Genomic DNA, 12,124 nt, shown 5'->3' with positions numbered 1-12,124 from the left:
AGAAGAAGAAGAAGAAGAAGAAGAAGAAGAAGAAGAAGAAGAAGAAGGAGAAGAAGAGCATTAAACTAGGCATTAGTAGATTTAACTGCTAGATCCTAGTTATGCCATTGATTTCCTGGGTAAACTTTAGTAATTCAATTGTCCCCTCTCGGTTTTCTATAAGTAAAATGGGAATACTATCTTTCCTACCCAATATACTGGGTGGATGGTGAGGATCAATAGGATAATGGATTTACAAGCATAATAATAAGTACCAAACACTGTAAGACTGTATCATAATTCCTAGTCAGTTAGTAATAATCATATCCTGGTTTCTAGACCTTTCCAAATGAGATCAAGAGGTAGAAAATAAAATGATTTTGTTAAGAGAGCATCACTTTTAGCACACAAATACAAAATGCTTTATAGTACTAGTGGATAAGGTGTCTGATGTCTTGTGTCAGTGTTTTGAGGTCTGAAATCAATAACAGAGCAAAGAATGCTTATATTAAAATACACCACAAACCAATGGACACCCAGTGCTATAAATGAATGGAAAATGTAACATTTGCATATCTGTCACTGTGGTAGGAGTAATATCTTGCCCCTTGCCCCCATACTGTTTAGGATAGTTTTTCCTTAAAAGTTATAAAGACCATTCTTGAGACTTGGTTGACTTAGGGGACTAAAAGCTCAGGTGACTGACATTTCCTGGTTGCCTGAGTACAAAAGCAACCAGAAGTAAAGAGCCAGGGGCTATCTAAAGCTTGGCTCACAGATCACAAAGATCATAATAGTCTGTTTAGACAAGTGAGCTTCATTTCGCTGAATCAACTTGGGGTGTTCTCAGTTCCTGTCCTTGTTGAACATCCTTCAGCTGCTATGGCTAAGAAAATCTTCTTTTGTTTCATTTTATTCCACCACTGAACCTGAATTAACAGGCTCCCAGCCTGAGTCAGGTCCTATCCTAAGAGGCAACTGCTTTCCCAAAGCCCATCTGGAGTTTCTTTAAATACACACACACACACACAGGCACACACACATGTGTATATATACACACATATACATGTATACATACATATAGTAGTTAACAGAACTTTTATTTTAATGTTTGCTAACCATTTGTGGCAGGAAAAACATTTATTTTAAGTACAATATCATGCATTCCCTTCAGGAAGGTCAAAGGAAGCTGAGAATTGGTTGGCTTGGAAGACTTGGGGTATAAAAAGCTTAGCCTATGGGGAATTGGTGTTTCTCAGGTTTGACAAAATTCCTTAGGGAGTGACTCCTTCCCCTGGGGAGTCAGAGGGTTGAAGGTAGGGCTGTTACCACCAAGGAACTTGGAAGGTTGCAGGAGAAGGTTAAAAGCAGCATAATGAGTCTTTAGAACAACAGTTAGTGAGGGTGTGGGTCCATTGGAGGCAGCACAACTTTTCTGGCTGCAGAGTACATACATACACACATTTATACATACATACACACACTTATATACACATGTGTCTATAGATAGATATCAATAGATAGTTATAGATATATAGAGTGCTTAGTTATATCTTATGTATATATGTATAGCTATAATTAAAATATAAGCAATAACTATTCGTATAAAGATGAATTCCCTGTATAGCCAGTGTTCCAATAGGGATCAGCAAGTGAGACAGTGACATTTCTAAGAGATAGACTTATCTCTTAGTTGGCTAGATTAGAACTATGCTACCCATTCCACTCCCAGTGATTAACCTAGTTTAGGAATAACTACATTCTGTCTTCTGAACAGAGCCCCACCTGAATGCTTCTAGTCTTTAGCTCTATACCTCCCTTGTCATACCATCATATAGTACTGGACAGGTGAAAGAGGATCATTTAGCTGTTTTGGTGGCAATTTTGAGTCACTGGATGAAGGTGTTTAGGAGTCTCCATGCTGCTGTTGCAGAAGATAGGAGTGGTCCCTCAGGAGAGAGTTCTGAAAGGGGAAGGATTTTCTATCATCCCTCTACTGCTAATAAATAGGAGGATGTTTTGGCTGGTGGATTAGGGGACACTGAGTAGGTGGCAGTATAGGATGAGTATTAGAAATAATTCAGATCCCAGGACGAGTTGCATCCAGGAGAATTAGCTACATTGCTACAGATGATTCTGACCCATGAAATGGATTGATGTGGGTTAATGTCCATGTTGGGGGTGTTGTCATTGATGCTATGGTCCTTATGTTCCTGGTGTTACTTCTGTTCGTTGTTGCTGTTCTATGTTGAGAGACCCACTATGAACTATTCCAGATATCACTACCCTCTCCTATTGTAGTGAATATGTATTTTTTATATTTTAATCTTTTCATTATTTATATTAAACTCCTACTCCTCTTCTGCTTTCCTGGGCTTCTTTCTAAGATCAGAGATATATATTAAGGTCTTCTGAGTGTCAGAAGGTCCCATGGAGAATTTTTGGAGCCTTGACACCAAAGAGTGAGATGTGTTATGAATAGAATTTATATTATGTAGACTGGGATGTTTTCCCTTTGAGGAAGCAATGAGGAAGCAACATTTCTTGGAAATGTTTGTTTGTTTTTGCCCCAGAGAATTAAAAAGTTCAATCTATGGGAGTTGGTGTTACTGAAATTTGGCAGAGTTCCCACTACTCTGTGGGATATCTTTCTGACCCAGTGTCCCCTAACAAATGCAGAGGTAGAGGGGAGCAGTGTCTGTTTTTAGTGATCATATCTTTTAATCCTTTATTTTAAATAAATGTTATTGCATTTATGATCTGCGGGTTTTGTTTTTTATTGCATTCCAGTCCTAAACTTGGATTACTAGACTGGCCTGAGTTAAGTCTGGAATAGGATACTATCTTAACATAAATTGATTGTATATTATTATGCTTTGAAATTGGTTATATTATAGTTCTGGGTACTGAAGGTGAACATCGTGAGGCACTCAGGGCTAGAGAAGAAGTAACTCAATAAAGAAAAAATGATGAAGGTGATTTAGAGAACTTTGGATTTCTGAAGTTTATCAGAGTAAATTTGGGGAAGGAAAATTTTGGGAAAACTTCAGAAAAAGTTGAAGGAGAACAAGAGGAGAAGAGGTCAATCAGGACAAGGATTCAATGTGAAGAAGAAATCAATCTGGAGACAAAAGATTGAGAAGAAAGGTCCTGATAAGTAAGGCATAGAGAAAAAGAAGATGTAGCTGGTAACAAAAAAAAAAAAGATAAGTTAAAAAAACGGCAAGGAGGTTGAGTTAAACGATTAATGGCAGAAGGTTTACTATCTGCAACTGGTGGTTGTTGAGAAAAGAAAAGGGAAGTTGGGGTGATTGTCAAGTTGTTAAGGAATGAGAAAAAAAGGAGTAAGTTGTTAAGGAAATGCTTAAGAAGTGAGTTCTGAACGTCTTCATGCAATTTGCTAAACAAGGTCGAGCTATCTCATTACCAGACATACATCCCAAGAGTTTCAAATGTGATATACAGATGCATGAATTTCAGATAGCTTTGTTGTTGTTCAGTTATTTTTAGTCATGTCTGACTCTTTGTGACCTCATTTTGGGTTTGTTCTTGTATTTTGTTTTTTTTGAAAAGATATGGAATGGTTTGCCATTTCCTTCTCCAGCTCATTTTACATATGAGGAAAATGAGGCAAACAAGATTAAATCACTTGCCCAGGATCACACAGTAATGTCTGAGGCCACATTTGAACTCAGAAAGGTGAGTCTTCCTGACTTTGAGTCAAGCACACTATCCCCTGCGCCACCTAGTGGCCCCTTTTAGACAGTTAAGCAAGTTCAATTAGAGGTCCTAACTCAAATAGGTAAATTTGACCTCATAGTTATCATTGATTCTTGATGAGATGAGAACCTGAACAGAGCATGTGCCCTTCTTCAGTATTGCAGCACCTGCCCCATTCTTCATCATTCAACAATCTGCTAAGGTGGCTTAGCATAGGTATGGTCAGGTGATCCCTATCTGAGTGCCTTTCCTCAATGTCCTCGTCTTACCTCCACCTCCTATAACCCCTTGTTTCCTTTGAGACAACAACCACCAGCTTCTGAATGAAGCCTTTCCTGATTCCCTCAGTTTCTACTGCCCTCCTTCCTAAAAACCACCCTTTATTTATTTTACTTATATTGTCTCCCCCAGTCAAATGTAAGTTTTTTGGGGGTAGAAATTATTTCATTTTGCTTGGTGCTGATTCCTGGCAAATTCTAGAAAGTGTTATTAAAGAACCAGCATAACAACTTCTAAAGAACTCAGCTATGTGCAAAATCTAAACTAATTAAACTCGAATATAGAAGACAGAAGACAGTAGGATACCATAAGGCAGAAACTACATGGAATACGTGAATTCCAATTAGCATTCCCACTTCTAGCTCATCTCCAGTGCAACTAGGGGGCACAGTGGATGGAATGCTGAACTTATAGTCAGGAAGACCAGAATTCAAATCAAATCTCTCAGATGTTTACTGGCTATGTGACCCTGAGTAAGTCACTTAACTGCTGTGTGCCTCAGTTTCCCCAGCTGTAAAAAAGGATAATAATAGCCTCAAAGTATTGTTGGAAGGATCAAATAAGATAATATTTGGAAAGCACTTAGCACAGTACCTGGCACACAGGTAACCACTTAATAAATATTTGTTTTCTTTCTTCATAAATGCATCCAGCACAAGCAACTTTGAAGGCTTGTACAATCTGATTGTATGAAACCCTTCCGTGTTCCCTACCCTTGCATTAATTTGGTCTAATCTCCCCTTCCCACACCCTCAGGCTATGTAAAAAAAATTAAATTAAATTAAAAAAAAAGGAAATTCATCTAGGACAAAGTAAAAATCCAGAATTAGTTAGAGGGGAAACCATTGAAATACTTGTGCCTAAGTGACTAAGTGATGCAGTAATAAGAGTGTCAGGCCTGGAGTCAGGAAGACTCACCTTCCTGGGTTCAAATATGGCCTCAGAAACTTACTAGCTATGTGACTCTGGGCAAGTTACTTAACCTTGTTTGCCTCAGTTTCTTCATCTGTAAAATAAGCTGTGATCACAAAGAGTTGGACTCAACTGAACAACAGAAATCCTACATCCATTAGTGTTCACCCCATGGAATTTACCTAGGAGAGGGAGCCAGTTATACCAATCAAACTTTTAAGGAGGTACTTTCCAAAGCTAGCAAAGTCATAATGAAATTCATTTAAAGGAACAAAAATGGTTAGAATCTCAAGAGAAAAAAAATTTTTTTAAAAAGTGAAAATGAAAGAAGGTATAGCAGTTTTAGACCTCAAGCTGTGTTTATAGAATATAGTTGTCAAATCTTTTTGGAACTAGTTAAAAAAAAAAAGTAGGTCACGGGAGCAAACTGTAAGAATCAGAAACAGTTAAACTCAATAGTGCCATGTTTGAAAAACTCGGGAAAATAAACTAACTGGGGAATGATTGATTTTCCACTTGTCAAGAACTATTGAGAACACTGGAAAGCAGTTTGGCAAAAAACAAACAAACAAAACCAAAATGCTTAGACCAGAATCTTACTGTGTATACTTCAATAACTTCCAAATGATTAAAATATCAAAACATAAGAGGTCACAACATTTCTTTTTAATTGTAGGAAAATGGATAGAGGCATCTTTCATAATTTTGGCTAGATGAGAATTCTTTTAAAATATTTTATCCATATTGTTTTAAAAATCATTTCATTTCCCAATGTATCTATCCATCTCTTTCCCCCAACCTTTTAAAACAATATTTTAAAAAAAAAAGGGAAAAATAACAGTAGTTCAGCAAAACTAACTGAAGTCAGTTAAGTCTGATGTAGCAGGGTTTCACATCCATAGTCCCCCTCCTTTGCAAGAAAGCAAAATGGGAGGTGCATTCTCAAATCTTTTATTCAGGACCTGGCTTGGGCATTCTAATTGTACAATTTTCCGTTTTAATTTTTTGTTGTGGTTTTTGTTCTTGCCATTTACATTATGTTTGTTCATTTCCTGAGTCTGCTTATTTCACTTTCCGTCAATTTGTATAAGTCTTCCCACACCTCCCTGGGCTCCTTCCATACAACATGGCAATCATATAGACGTCAGGAGTTTTGCAATTCCTTCTTTTAAGAACTGTTTGCTCATGTCCTTCAACCTTTTCTGCTGGATTAACAGCTCTCAGTCTTTGTTATTTGCTATATACTTGGATATCAGATATTATTGTTATTGGAGCAACCAGGTGATGCAGTGAATAGAGTGTTGGGCCTGGAGTCAGGAAGACTCATTTTCTTGAATTCAAATCTGGCCTCAGGCACGTTTTAGCTGTGTGACCCTGGGCAAGTCAGGTCACCCTGTTTGCCTCAGTGCCTCTTCTGTAAAATAAGCTAGAGAAGGAAATGGCAAACCACTGCACTATCTTCGTCAAGAAAACCCCAAATGGGGTCATAAAGAGTCGGACACCAAAATAACTGAACAACTATGTATCTATCTGGTTGATAGACTGGAAGTCCCAGGTATACTGTATTACTAGCCATCTCTAATCTCAATCAGTAGTTTCCATCCCCCATAACCAGAGGAGATTTAACCATTATCTTGCTCTGTTAAGATTCTTCTCTTTCTTCAATGGCCAGTTTAAATGTCATCTTATTCCATGAAACCTTCTCAGATCACCCCCAGGTGAAAGTGAAGTCTCCTTCTTCAGATTGTTTATGGTACTTTGTGTGTGTGGGTATATATATATATATACCCACACACACATATATACACACACATACCCATACCCATATACACACACATATGCATACAGACCATATGTGTGTATATAAACAGGTGTACACACATGTATGTTTATAATACACACGTGTGTATGTGTATGTAGTATAGATACATGTATGTATATATACACATACACTCACAGAGAAGGCAGAGTTTATTTTATTTAATATTTTAATTTCCCCAAAATGTTGCAGTTAAACTTAGAGGTCCTGGGTTCAATTACTGGTTCTGCTCCTGTGACCTTGGACCAGTGACTTACTGACTGTGGGCCTCAGTTTCCTCACCTGTGTAAAGTATACATAGCTCTAGCTCGCGCCGCTGCCCCCTCCCCGACTACGAGCAGGGGTCACTTTTGCAGGTCCTCCAGCGCCTCGCCCAGCACCCTGCCCACAGTAGGCAGTTACTAAGTGTTTTCTGAATTGAAATGACCTTGTGAAGGCAGTGCATACATGCACTTCTATAAAATCAAGAACAGGGACTAAAACCCCTCATCAGTTTGTTGGGTTTGCCACAGCACTCAATGCTCAGCCGCCCTCGGTCCTTCCTCACGCTCGGCATCTGCGGAAGACTTTCTTCGTGGGTGGGGTGACTCGACCAGGATCTCTGCTCCCCCAAACTTTTACCAGATCTGCTCCTCGGATAGGCTCAGGACGTTGAGAAAATGTTCTTTCCACTAAGGAGAGGAGTCTGACGCAAATACGAGGCTTGAGCCTCAGCAATGGATTCATTTTTCCTTGATGATTTTTCCAAGCCTAAATATATTGGTTTCTTGGCGCCTTCTACCTGGTTTTTCTGCTTGGCTTCTTTATCCCTCATGAGCAAAACTGGCTTTGGAAGGTGTTCTTCACCTAGGAAGGCGAGGACTGATCTTGTAAGGAACTAGCAGGTTTAGATACTAAGTTGAGAGTGAAGATCCAAAACTATAAATATCAGTTTTCTTTTTTTTGGGTAGGTAGTGGAGTTAAGTGACTTGCCCAGGGTCACACAACTAGTAAGTGTCAAATGTTTCAGGTCACATTTGAACTCAGGTTCTCCTGACTCCCGGGCTGGTGCTCTATCCACTGCACCACCTAGCTGCCACACAACTACAAATTAATGCTTACAGGACCTCCCCTCCTCTCTTTTCTAACCAATTAGCTATTTGCCCTTCCACGGAGCTCTGCTGAAAAGAAGCTCAGTGGTTTAAAAACCAAGGCTTTCTGTGAAGCCGGGCCCAGCAGGCCTGCCCTGTTTGTTTTGCCACTTCCCATGTGTACACAAGGTATCTGATGCCTATCTTCAAAGATGTTTTTCATGTAACCACAAAGTATCTGATTAGCAAAGTCTCTTTCCAGTTTAACAGGTTTCAGGAGCTTTTAAGAATTGGTGTAGGAGCTGTGAGACTGAGGCTGCCTGAACTTTTAGACTCTCTGCCCTCAGTGGTTACTTACTACAAATAAACTATGTTAGGGAAGGAGGTGCAGGAACCTTCTAACCCCGGAAGAGGAAAGCATGGTTTCTTTTACTTAATGTTTTCATTTCCCAAGAATGTTGTAGTCAGATTTAGAGGGCCTGAGTTCTGCTGCTGTATGACCTTGGGCCAGTGACTTAGTGATTCTGGGCCTCAGTTTCCTCATCTGTACAATGAGGTGGTTAGACTAGATGACCTCAAATGTCTGTTGCAGCTCTAAATCTATGATCCTATCATCTCTTGAACCTCCAAAGGATATAAGAAATGAGAGTTCAGTCCTGTCCAACTACTCTATGACCCCATTTGGGATTTTCTTGACAAAGATACTGGAGCAGTTAGCCATTTCTTTCTCCAGCTCATTTATTGAGATGAGGAAACTGAGGCAAAGTGAAGTGACTTGCCTAGGGTCACACAGCGAGTAAATGTCTGAGGCCAGATTTGAACTCAGGAAAAGACAGGAGTCTTCCTGTCTCCAGGCCCAGCACTCTATCCACAGCATCACCTAGATGCCCCTTCTTGGCTTATAGCATCATTATAACTCCACCAACTAATATTATCTGTTCTAGTCAAGAAATTTCAAATTGCTAGCATAGATGTATTTGTTTTCTTTTAAAGGAAATATGTTTCTTTACTTTTTCTTAGTCCAAGGTCTCTTTTTCATTCTCTTTCACTTTTGTTCTCTAGAAAGAAATAAGGCCTTGAATTCTAGGGAAATGTTTCATTTAAAGTTGAGTTTGGGCAAATGGTTTTGCACCAAACAGTACCTGGTACCATTCCTAAAACGTCAAGTCCAAGTTGAATGGACTGTGTTAGCATATCATATTCATCAAAGCTCTTTAGGCTTCATTTTTTTTCACAGGTGTCTCAGTGTTTGCTTGGGCCCTCACTTCTTTGAACTGGTTATTATTTACTCTTCAAGACTCTTCTGAATTGTCTTATTAATTGTAAATACTTTTAAATTGCTCCCCCTAACATTCTAATATCCTAATTTAACAAATAAATATGATTAATAGCCACAAAGGACTCCTAATTTCTCCCAACTTCAACTTATGTTTGTCCATTATGCTGACTGATACACCTTGGAAACAGCTGTAAATGTTTGGTGGCCTGGTTTTTATTATGACTCCAAATCAGACTGTTCTTTGGCAATTCATAGTCTGACATGCTTATTCACACACATCTAGAAGATAATAGTTCATATGCCTCCTACCTTCACTGTTTACACTATTACAACAGAAGAAATTACTTCCTTTGTGGTAATTCTTGGCAATTCAGGTAAATTATGGGGGCTAAACACAGATGAGCTTCAGTTCTTGAAAAGTTTTATTGTAAGCTGCACCCCAGGGGCCTGAAGTCCAATTAGACTTTTTTTTTTTTTTTTTGGTTGAGCTGTGTACAAAGAAAGTCTTTAAGGGTGTATTCGAGCAAGTGGTTTTTTGAGGGCAGGGGAGGTGTCTTTTTCTTTTTGGTGCAAACAAGTGATCTTGTTGCTAATCCTTCTTCTTGCCCTGTGCTACTTATTACTGTTATGAGGTGACAGAGTAAATGAGTCCCCCTTAGAACCACAGTTTGTGTGGTTGTTGTGAAATACAAGTGTGTTGACTTAAGACATTGGTGATTAGTGGGAACTTGAACATGGAGACTAGGTTTGCTATAAAAATCTGCTTGGGAGAGTTCAGGGAGTTCCCTTGTGTTTGTGGCCATTTGGGATTTTGAAGACTATTGAATTAATATGTGTGTAGTGCTCAAGACTCCCCTCACACAGGGGTGTCTTGTAAGTTCCTACAGGTTAATGTTGTATTATAAGTCAGCATCCACTCAATTATCACTTAAGAACTCACATTGTTGTTTTTCTTTTATTAGCCAAAGCAAAAGATATTTAAAGAGACAACAGAGGAAAATAAATGACAGAAAAGATTTCTCTGTCTTATACAGGGAAACACACTCCCACAGGTTGCCACAAATGCAGGGAAGAGGGGAAACATGCAAAGAATAGGTGTGAAAGGGCTCCCATGTAGGAGCAACACAGGCCTAAGGCACCACATGTTTCCAAGGAGCCTGTGTTCCCATTGTTTGTTTCCCTGCAGAGATTCACTGTGTTCTGGTGATATCACAGGGCTGTGAGCTGCTTTCTCTAGTCCATCAGGGTTGTCATACTTCTCTCTGTGGGCGTTTCTGTTCAATTGATCTCTGCTATTGTTCTTTTCTAAGCTGTTCTCTGTTGCCATCTGTTGGTATCTTCCCTGAACTGTTTCTGGTTTCTCAGCTTTTTTTTTTTTTTTTACTAATACATCTCCCCCAGGATTACTTCGGTTCTTTTGTGATGCCAGCCTCTGGCCAGCCTTACCCAGACAACTAACTGAGGCATCCCTTGGGCATTTAAGTCTGTCTTTTGAACTCGACTTCTTCTTCTTCTTCTTCTTTTTGCTTAGGCAATCGGGGTTAAGTGACTTGCCCAGAGTCACACAGCTAGTAAGTATTAAGTGTATGAGACAGGATTTGAACTAAGGTCATCCTGACTCCAAGGTGAGAGCTCTATTCACTGCGCCACCTAGCTGCCCCAGAACTCGACTTTCTTACACCCACTTGGATTCTCTCAGTTCATTCATGGTCAGAAAATCATACTCAAAGTTTTCCTTTTTACCTCCCATCATACGTGTAGTTGCTAATCTGGGTCCCTTTGATTACACTTAGCAAAAAGAGTTGGGCAGACTTATGGTGAAGAGATTCCTTTCAATACCCATCATACTTCCAGTCACCGGTCTGATTCTAAGCCAATCACCTCAGAAACAAAACTCTAAGTAGTTGGGTGGAATAGGTGAAGCTAGCAACCTGTGTCCTATATCACTCCAACAGCCACATCACTGACCTCCTTATACTATGGAAAATTGTCAATCAATACATATTTATTAAATGCCTCCTATGTGTCAGGTTCTGCTCAAGGTGTTGGGGGGAAAGCACAAAGAATGAAAACACTTCTTACTAAAAATAAAACTACATTCTAAGGGGTAGGAGAAGACAATAAATAATCATAAGGATATTAACAACATTAATGTAAAGTTATTAGAAAAATATATGCAAATTAACTAAATGCATCATTCTTACCTTACAAAAAAAACTCATGATAATAGAAAAATAAGAGGCAGTTGATATAGTTGATGTGGAGCTAGCCTTGGAGCCAGGAAGTCCTGAATTCAAGTCCTGTTTCTGATACAACCTGGTTGTGTGCTCCTGGGCAGGTCACTTAACTTCTCAGTGCTCTAGACAAATTTCTAAGTTACAGAGAAGGTATAGACCTGTATTAAGAGAGGGAGTTTCCTTATCTGGGGATTCTCTTTACCAGTGAAATCACAAGTTCATTCCCTATCCCTATCCCTACCCCCTAAATGCAGGGTAAAAACTCCAAGTTCCTTCTTTCCCACACTTCCAGCTTCAAGGGAGTCACTTGTACAATAATCTTTCCTCTTTAAGATGGTAACTCTGCCCAAGAACTACCCTTTTCTTGATGGAAGGGTAGATTCTAGAATTCCCTGATTTGGGATTTTCCTAGAGGCAGCCTCTGAGACTTGTACCATCAAGAAAATCTCCCTGCTTTCACTAGAGTCCGGGATAAAGTGCCTAGGAAATTTTGGGGTTCAGGAAGTCTCTCAGACCACATCCGTATTGTTCCCCTCTACACAATAGTCAGGTGGTTGAAAGCATGTTGGACTTTGACATGTTTTTTCCCTAGAACTGGATCCAGTTATACTTGATATTCTCCTATTATCTTTACTGCTGCAAGTTCTTGGGTCAAAAAGCTGCCATGTTGGGAGACATTTGGCCACAGAGTTTCCCTCTCCCTGGATGTCATATGGTTGTAAGCATGTGTTTTCCAGGTGCTTCATCACAAGGCAGTCATTAGTGGATGTGGGGGGGGAGGGGTGGTGACCTCGACTCATTCCCCCCACTACAATCTTAGTTTGAGCTT

This window comes from Vombatus ursinus, unplaced genomic scaffold (assembly GCF_900497805.2).
Source record: "Vombatus ursinus unplaced genomic scaffold, bare-nosed wombat genome assembly UNPS02014828.1, whole genome shotgun sequence".
Classification (NCBI taxonomy): Eukaryota; Metazoa; Chordata; class Mammalia; order Diprotodontia; family Vombatidae; genus Vombatus; species Vombatus ursinus.
Note: the sequence above shows the minus strand (reverse complement) of the source record.